At 38.2% G+C, this 8,088-nt stretch overlaps 1 non-coding gene across 1 annotated transcript; it reads left to right on the top strand.

Annotated features, from left to right (window-relative positions):
• Positions 1–6,143: 6,143 nt before the first annotated feature.
• On the top strand, positions 6,144–6,249 carry LOC147928965 (small nucleolar RNA R71). The gene has a single exon (XR_015581117.1). It is a non-coding gene; the product is annotated as a small nucleolar RNA R71 (small nucleolar RNA).
• Positions 6,250–8,088: the final 1,839 nt, after the last annotated feature.

The raw sequence follows: 8,088 nt of genomic DNA, 5'->3' as shown, positions 1-8,088 counted from the left end.
GATTGTGTCAGTCCTGCTCTCCCTGACCGTTTTGCACATAGCTGCACAGAATGAGAAAACAAAAATACAAGTGCAAGTGGTTTGAAAGGAGGTTAGGTTCGGGGTGGATACTAACTTAAAATGAGCTAGCTATTCAGGATCAGCAAGATTGGCAAAATGAATAAGAAGTCCTGAATATGTGACACGTTCCCTATCCTAATGCCCAAAACGAGAAGAATTTAAATCCGGTTAGGTTCCAATAAAGTAGAGTCTAAGTCTTTCCGGTGAAACCTTAATGGAATGAAGCTTTTCTGGCCAGGAGAAGGGTCCGAATGGGAAGAGGTATTAGCTCGTCTCTGTACTCTTAGTTCTACAACAATGGTCACTAGGAAAAATGGTCAAACTCACAAATGGTTAAAAACATCACAGATTTCGGTCCTAATTCCCACAAGTTTTGGTTCGACTCACATGACAAACTGACTCAATAAAAAGAAAAATAAAGAAAACAAATGTCATAGGTGACCCTCCCCCGGACTTACTTCACACCGTCTCCGGTGTGAAAATAAGCCAAAGAGAGACCTAGACAAGAAGAAAAATAAAGATAACAATAAAAATGAAAATAAAATAAGGCGGATAGGACAATGATGGTGTGTGTAACCGCGATCAGGCGTCGGAATCGTCTGGGCTCTCGCTCTCCGAACGGGCAAGGCGGCGCCTCCGACGTGGTGGTCTCACTGGTGGGCTTGGGTCGGCGGCGGTGGTGGTGTGGTGGCAGCAACCGCGAGATAGTGCCGTCAGGATCCTCCGCATCAAGCTGTTGTTCTTCTGCTGCGACTCGACCATCCATCTCTTGTACTCAACGGTATCGGGCTCATCAGAGATCGGTGGGAGATCGGGCTCATGAGCTAGCAAAGTCCACTGGTGGTGGATCAAACTGGGTAGGTGAAACAAGGATTTTTCGATCTTAACCTATGAATGAATGAATGATGACATGCAAACAAGCAGACTTACGCTAAGATGATCAGAATGTAATGCAAGATGTTTCAATTCCCTTATGATGTTGTAGCATAAAGGATGTCAATCCATAAAGACTGTGATATGTAAGCAGTCAAGATGTGATCAATACATTCAAGTTAAGCCAAATATCAAGTTGATTTGTTTCTAACAACCTAATGACAATAATGAAATGCAATGAACTAAGGCAACTTAAGACAATACTAATGCTGAATTAAACTGTAGAACAAGTGCAATAAACAAGACTAAGCAGAATTAACTAATATGCAGAAGAAAACATGAACAGAACAATGCATAAGCAAGAAGTAAAATGGAGCTCGACCTAGCACTCGGTCGAGTGGGAGGTCGAGTGGGAGGTCGAGTTGACAAGCGAATGAACAAAAACAGAGCAAATAATGAAAACAGAGCAAACAACAAGCAATTAACAATACTTAAACAGGGAAATCAATAAACAAAGAAAATCCTAAGGACGGATTCATTGGATGGACTCAAGCTATGGCTATCTAAATTGGTCAACAAACCTCAATCAACAATGAGCTATCTCTAGACAATGATCTTCTAATACATGTTAATCCATTCTCATGACAATAACAATCAAGCCAAGATACTTCTTAGACCTAGTTCTCACTAGCTATTACATATCAAAGCAGGCATTAAAACCCAGATCATCAATGTCAAAAATCACTTTAAACATCTAATCTCTTAGCATGCTTCATGATAATCTCTAGCATTAGCCTTATCTAACAACTTAGACATTGGTGTGATGCTAAGAAGCTTAAGATCTATCCTTACCCTCTCAGTATAAGAATAGCATAGAACATATCTAATCTAGAAGAGATATATAACAATCAAGCTTGACCAATCTAAACAACCATAACCTTTACCCAGCCTAATCCATCCCTAAGATCCTAAGCCACTAATAAGATCTAAAAATCATCATGAAGAACACAAACCCAGAAATTAATGAAACTATCATGACTAGAAAGATGAGATAAAGATGAACAATATTGAACAAAGAAGTGAAAGCAAATATTCAACAGATTCAAAGTTATCAAGGTTACAAATGTGTGAAAATCTAGAGAAAAGATAAGAGATGATGCAATAAAGTAAAAGAAGCTAAAAATGGCAAAAACTAGGTTATGAGGTGTCTACATGGTCTTCAGGGTCTCCCCCTTTTCGGCCACAAGTGCTAGTACACATATATATAATAAAGAGAGAGAAGCCCTAGTTAGCTAGAGGACAAAACAGAGAGGCGGCGGTCAGCTCGACCATGTGCTCGGTCGAGTGCATGGTCGAGTGGTTGGTTCGTCAAGTAGCTTCAGTCTTCGATCTGGCATGATATCTGTTCAGTAAAATCCGTATAACTCTGTCGCAACACCTCCGATTGACTTGAAACCACCGGCATTAGAAACATAACTCAATTTCCTACAACTCTCATGAAGGATGCAGAAGCTGAATCGCAACGGCAGATCTTCATTCGGATCGATCTTTGAGGAGCTCGATATATTCATCCGACCGTGTACTCGACCGTGTGCATGCTCGAGTGCTGTGGTCGAGTGGACTTCCGAACCTTCCTGATATTCCCTATCCTCTTGTTTAGCTCCAGAAATAACAGCAAGTCCTTCCTTACCCTTTTAGAGCTCCATAATACCTAATAATACTCCAAATGCACAAATGTATGCAATGCATGCTTCTAAACATCCTAAGTGCATATTTGGACAGAAATGGTGATAAAAACTAAGGAATCACTTCTATATGATGCAAAACAAGAACTAAACAAGACCTAAAATATGGTAAAATATAGTGACATCAAGCAAATAAACAAGACATAAGTAGGAAGGTGAGGTTTGAAAGTGGGATCTTAGAACCTAACAACTTACTAATGAGCTACCTAGAATCAATGTCCAAGTTACTAGTACTATGATGCAAGGTGAATTAGTTGTACTTAAAAACTTTAGACAAAGCTATCACAACCTCTACTGATTCAAGCCTTAGATATCCACATGCATTCAGATCAATCATTTCCTTTAACATTCATTAGGCAAGAATATGAATCAGATTGTGCAATGTTTAAACTCATTTGGCTTGGAGATAAAAGTTTAGAGACAAGGATGATCTCTCTTTAGAGTGGGGCTCATTAAGTCAAGGTTCTCTCATAAAAAAAATGGATTGAGCTTTAGAAGAAAGCTAAAGGTAAGAACACTTAGACACATACAAGAACAAAACCTTGTCTACCCAAAGGTACCCAAAGTGTTTATCCTATCATTCTAATCCCAAATTGTCCTAGTTCTACCCTTTAACTTCATCTCTTCTCAAATACCCTTTTTCTCTTTTGTTTTTAAGCCTTAGGAGAGGTATCTTATTTAAATCAACTAGTGGAATGGAGTTTCTTTCTTATTTGCTATGGTTCCTTTTTCTTCTCATTTCTTAAGACATAAAAGCTTTTTGCTAGACTCTTCTTTTCTTTCTTTCTTTTTCTTTAATTAGAACCATCTTTAACAATCTCATACTTCCCATTCTTTCACTAGAGCTTAAATTTACTTAAACACATTCCCCTCCTAAAGACTCTACCCTTTTCTTTCTCTTTTTCTCTTTTCTTTTTCTTTCTTTTTCAAAACAACCAAGTCCCAAACACAAGAATTAAACCACCTAGTCCTATCTAGTTTGAAAATTGCAAACTAGAACTACACAAGGCTTTACTCTTGTCAGCTCAAACCTAACACTTTCTACCAAGCTCAATCCCAAAAAGGCCTTACACACTCAAGAAATAACATGGCTTGAAAGAAGGGTTGGTTAAGGGTAGGAGAAACTGATTTAAAAGTGAAATCAGCTACTTGGATCAACAAGAGTGGTAAAAAAGAGAAAGATGATCCAAATATGTATATGGTATCCATGAGTTTAAAGAAATGCACAAACAGATAATTACAAGTCAATATTAGGTTCTTATAAGTAGGAAATGACATCAAATCACAACATGCTTCAATTTAGACCAGAATGCAATATAAGAATTCAAGGCTTGGTTCAATCTTATGTTTCTAGATCACTCAACTAGCATCAAAGTACTATTAACTTGGGCATTGATCCTAGTCTAGCTAATTTAAACAAGTTAACAAGGCTGAACTCATCATAGATCCCTAATGCAAATATGAAACAGTCCTACATGAAACATACTAACAAGATCCTAATATGCAATGCAAACTACATGAACACTCTTTTATTATTATTTTTTTTGTAAAGATTTTTGCAAAAAATTTCAAATTTTTAGGTTTTTCTATGCCATAGATGAAATACAAGTACTAACATGATTATGCTAAAAATTTGAAATAAGAAAACAAAACACAACATCAAATGTCATCTCAAACCCTCCCCCAAACTTAAATTACACAGTCCCTTGTGTAAGAAAAATTTGGAAAAGGATTTAAGAATCAAGAAACAACATAAAAACAAGAAATGCAATTGTATAGACAAAGAGAGTTGGAGTATTACTTGGGATGGGCTGAGGGTGGGATTCATTTATGAAAGTGTTACCAAGTGCTTAAGCTCCCTCTCTAGTACCTGAACCATAATGCTAAAGAAAACAAGATCAAAATAACAAGAAACTTAAACCAATATGTACAAGGATACCTTTGGGACTTCCTCCCAAGTGAGCTTGTTTAAAGTCTCTAAGCTTGACTTTGCATACTTCTTATGCTTTGGAATGGTGATAGAGAGGTGGTGAAGTCCCCTCAGTTCTTAGAGATTGCATTGCTCCTCTTATTCCTGGGTCAATGTTAAAAGAACTGTGTCTGCTAATAATATTCAGACCTTGCCTTGCTTTCTTTGGAGAGGAACTTCTCACTCTACCATGAAGCTTCTTAATTTTACCCCTTATCTCCTCATCCTTAGTTGTTAACTCCATCACTGAATCATGTAGAATGTTGACAGTTTGAAGCTTAGACAAACCATCAGAGGAAGGATTTCTTGGCTCTTGTTGTTGGTGAAGCTTGGGGATGAAGTCTGGGCATTTTGGGTGACTTGGTACCACTCGGTCGAGTGACTTAATGTGCTCGGTCGAGTGGTAGGCCGAGCAGTAGGTCGAGTTTTCTCTTTTTACCTCATTCACACCTTCAAAGATTTCAGACTCAGTTTCATGACTTTTCTCTTTAATCCTGAAGGTCTGTCCATCAATAGTTGGCTTCTTCTGCTCAAGCTCTTTCACTTGTGGCTTATCCTTCATTTCAGCATCTTCTAACAAAGGTTCATGACTCAAGACCATCACTTCTTGCTGATCAATAGAAGCCTTGTACTTTTTCAGCATTTGCTCTTTAAACCGTCCTGGAAATGGCAAAGATGGCTGATAGGGAGGAGGAATGAACCGAACCAGCTTGCTAGATTCTTGAGCAATGACTCTATCAGGCACTCGACCGTGTGCATGGTCGAGTGTATGGTCGAGTGGTGTCTCAAGCTCAGTTCTCTTCTCATTATGCAGCTCTGGTTGAAAAAAATTCTCCCCAACTTGGTTGTCACTGTCCTCAGTGAGCTTTGAAGGTAGTTCTTTGAGAGAGATAGCTTGGGCAGTGGCATACTCCTTCAGATTGTCAATTGATGTCCCATTGAGTTGTCTAAAAGAAGAAGATTCACTCTTGCTCTCAAGGTGAAGGATTCTGCAAGTTAAAGCTTCAATCTTGATATTAAGGGCACCATATGTGGAGTCTATCTTGTTTTTCATCTCTGTGAGCTTAGTAATTTTTTCCATATCTCCAATAGCTTGGCCTTGTAGCAGTTGTTGAAGCATACTCTTCATCTCTTGATCTAGAGCAGGAGCTTGTTGGAGTTGTTGTGGAGGATAGACTTGAACCATAAGCTTCTCATCATCACAAACAACAGGTACTTGCTTTTGTTGGGTTAGAAGTAGTTTATCTAGCTTCTCAAGCTTCTCATCTAAGGCTTGTAGTTCCTTTATATGCCCTTCCTCATAAGCAACACCTTCCCTTAAGCTTCTATCATATTCCTCACTGTAATTGCCATTGGACTGAGCAAAGTTCTCTACTAAGTCCAAACCTTCATCTAAATCTTTATTCATGAAGCTTCCATTGGAGGCTGTGTCTAGGAGCATCCTGATCTTGGGAAGAACACCTCTATACAAAGTACACAACAAATATTCCCTGCTGAATCCATGATGTGGGCATTGTCTCTGGTAGCCTTTGAAGCGCTCCCAAGCTTCACTGAAAGATTCACCATTTTGTTGGAGAAATCCTGAAATGGCATTCCTCAAATGTGCAGTCCTTGAACTAGTGAAGTATTTTGCAAGGAAGACTTTCTTACAATCAACCCAAGAGGTGATTTTTCCAGAATGTAGAGTCTTCTCCCACTGATGTGCTTTATCTCCTAGAGAAAAAGGAAACAACCTCAGCTTCAAGGCATCCTCACTAACTCCATTGATATTGGTAAGGCTACAGAGCCTATCAAACTCATCAAGATGTGCAAGGGGGTCTTCATAAAATCTGTTGCTCTGAACCATTGAGATCAAACTAGTCTTGATTCTGAAGGTTGTGTTGTGGACAGGAGGAGGCACTATCCCATATCTCTGAGTATGAGTAGTGGGAGCATCACTATCACCAATCTTCCTTATCCTTGGAGGTTCAATCTGATCCTGTTGTAGTTCCATTTCCACCTCTTCTTCTGTTTTTTTGAGACTCTGAACAAGTGCTCGACCAGGTGCTCGAACAAGCACTCGACCATTTGCATTGAGGTACTCGGCCGAGTGCCTAGTCGAGTGGTACCTGAGAATGAAAACACAACACCAGAACAAGAGAGAGGTGAGTAATAGAATCAAAAGTAACATAGCTTAATCTTGAAACAATGAAATCTCGACTGGAACATATAAACACCCTAATGGCAACAGCGCCAATTGAAACAAGGATTTTTCGATCTTAACCTATGAATGAATGAATGATGACATGAAAACAAACAGACTTAGGCTAAGATGATCAGAATGTAATGCAAGGTGTTTCAATTCCCTTATGATGTTGTAGCATAAAGGATGTCAATCCATAAAGAGTGTGATATGTAAGCAGTCAAGATGTGATCAATGCATTCAAGTTAAGCCAAATATCAAGTTGATTTGTTTCTAACAACCTAATGACAATAATGAAATGCAATGAACTAAGGCAACTTAAGACAATACTAATGCTGAATTAAACTGTAGAACAAGTGCAATAAACAAGACTAAGCAAAATTAACTAATAAGCAGAAGAAAACATGAACAGAACAATGCATAAGCAAGAAAGTAAAATGGAGCTCGACCTAGCACTCGGTCGAGTGCATGGTCGAGTGGGAGGTCGAGTTGACAAGCGAATGAACAAAAACAGAGCAAATAATGAAAACAGAGCAAACAGCAAGCAATTAACAATACTTAAACAGGGAAATCAATAAACAAAGAAAATCCTAAGGATGGATTCATGGGATGGACTCAAGCTATGGCTATCTAAATTGGTCAACAAACCTCAATCAACAATGAGCTATCTCTAGATAATGATCTTCTAATACATGTTAATCCATTCTCATGACAATAACAATCAAGCCAAGATATTTCTTAGACCTAGTTCTCACTAGCTATTACATATCAAAGCAGGCATTAAAACCCAGATCATCAATGTCAAAAATCACTTTAAACATCTAATCTCTTAGCATGCTTCATGATAATCTCTAGCATTAGCCTTATCTAACAACTTAGACATTGGTGTGATGCTAAAAAGCTTAAGATCTATCCTTACCCTCTCAGTATAAGAATAGCATAGAGCATATCTAATCTAGAAGAGATATATAACAATCAAGCTTGACCAATCTAAACAACCATAACCTTTACCCAGCCTAATCCATCCCTAAGATCCTAAGCCACTAATAAGATCTAAAAATCATCATGAAGAACACAAACCCAGAAATTAATGAAACTATCATGACTAGAAAGATGAGATAAAGATGAACAATATTGAACAAAGAAGTGAAAGCAAATATTCAACAGATTCAAAGTTATCAAGGTTACAAATGTGTGAAAATCTAGAGAAAAGATAAGAGATGATGCAATAAAGTAAAAGAAGCTAAAAATGGCAAAAA

This window comes from Camelina sativa, chromosome 14 (assembly GCF_030686135.1).
Source record: "Camelina sativa cultivar CO46 ecotype springtype chromosome 14, ASM3068613v1".
Classification (NCBI taxonomy): domain Eukaryota; kingdom Viridiplantae; phylum Streptophyta; class Magnoliopsida; order Brassicales; family Brassicaceae; genus Camelina; species Camelina sativa.
Note: the sequence above shows the minus strand (reverse complement) of the source record. Positions and strands in the feature narration are given on the sequence as shown.